We start from the raw sequence: 1,131 nt of genomic DNA, 5'->3' as shown, positions 1-1,131 counted from the left end.
ATGTATATGTATGTATGTGTGTGTGTGTGCGCGCGCGCGCGCGCGTGTGTATTTGTGTTTGTCGCCCCACCATCGCTTGACAACCGATTTTGGTGTCTTTGCGTCCTCGTAACTTACCGGTTCGGCAAAAGACACCGACAGGATATGTACTAGGGTTACAAAGAATAAGTTCTGGGGTCAATTTGTTCGACTAAAAGCGGTGCTCCAGCGTGACCGCAGTCAAATGGCTGAACCAAAGAAAAGAATAAAAGAATAAAAGAATAAAAGAATAAAAGAATATATATATATATAATTATATAATATATATATAATTGAAAATATTTGGAGTTAACAAGAATGGGTACGGTCTGACATTTATTTTTTAATACTACAGTTGTTTCCAATGGGGATTCTGCTCTGTGTGTGTGTATGTGTCCGAGCGTTAGTACGTATATGGATGAATATGTGTAGGAGCATGTATATGTACGTGTAGGCCGATTCGTAAAGATCAGTTAAGGACAATCGCATGCGTAACCAACCGTGAAGAACAGTACATAGAAATCAAATGCCAATCCCTTTAAAATGGCAACCACTTCATCAGAAGCAGAATCCCCATCCCGCTTCATCTACACTTTCAAAGCAGTTTACCAACGGTCCTTCAGCAACAACACACCTTGATAAGCTCGGTGACAACTTCAGGCCACGACAGACAAAGATGTTCTTGAAGCCGAAAATGGGATCTTACGGAAACAATACTTACATATCACCTGAGGAAACACAACTAGATCTCATAACGCAAGGAAACAGTTGCATCATCAAATACCTGTATACGTAGAGAACTACGTTGCGTGGAAACAATTGTAGTGATTAAAAAATAAATGTCCAACCGTACTCCTTCTTGTTGACTCCAATTTTTTTCAGTTATCTATTCCCACACGATAGAAGCCCAAACGCAAGCCTAGAAATAGTTTAGCACCGGGTGAAATCTGAATGTGGGTTTTGACTCTTATTTCTAGCGGGTAGACACTTTAATGTGTCCTTATGATTAATATGATTTTAATTCTTTAGCTTTATAATGCTATTTTTTATGCCTGCAACCACCTATATTAATGTTGCTGTTATTACCAACTATTTATAGTATCTCCGATAATA

The sequence above is a fragment of the Octopus bimaculoides genome, chromosome 6 (genome assembly GCF_001194135.2).
Source record: "Octopus bimaculoides isolate UCB-OBI-ISO-001 chromosome 6, ASM119413v2, whole genome shotgun sequence".
Lineage (NCBI taxonomy): Eukaryota > Metazoa > Mollusca > Cephalopoda > Octopoda > Octopodidae > Octopus > Octopus bimaculoides.
The sequence above is the reverse complement of the archived record's forward strand: the minus strand, read 5'-3'. Positions refer to the sequence as shown.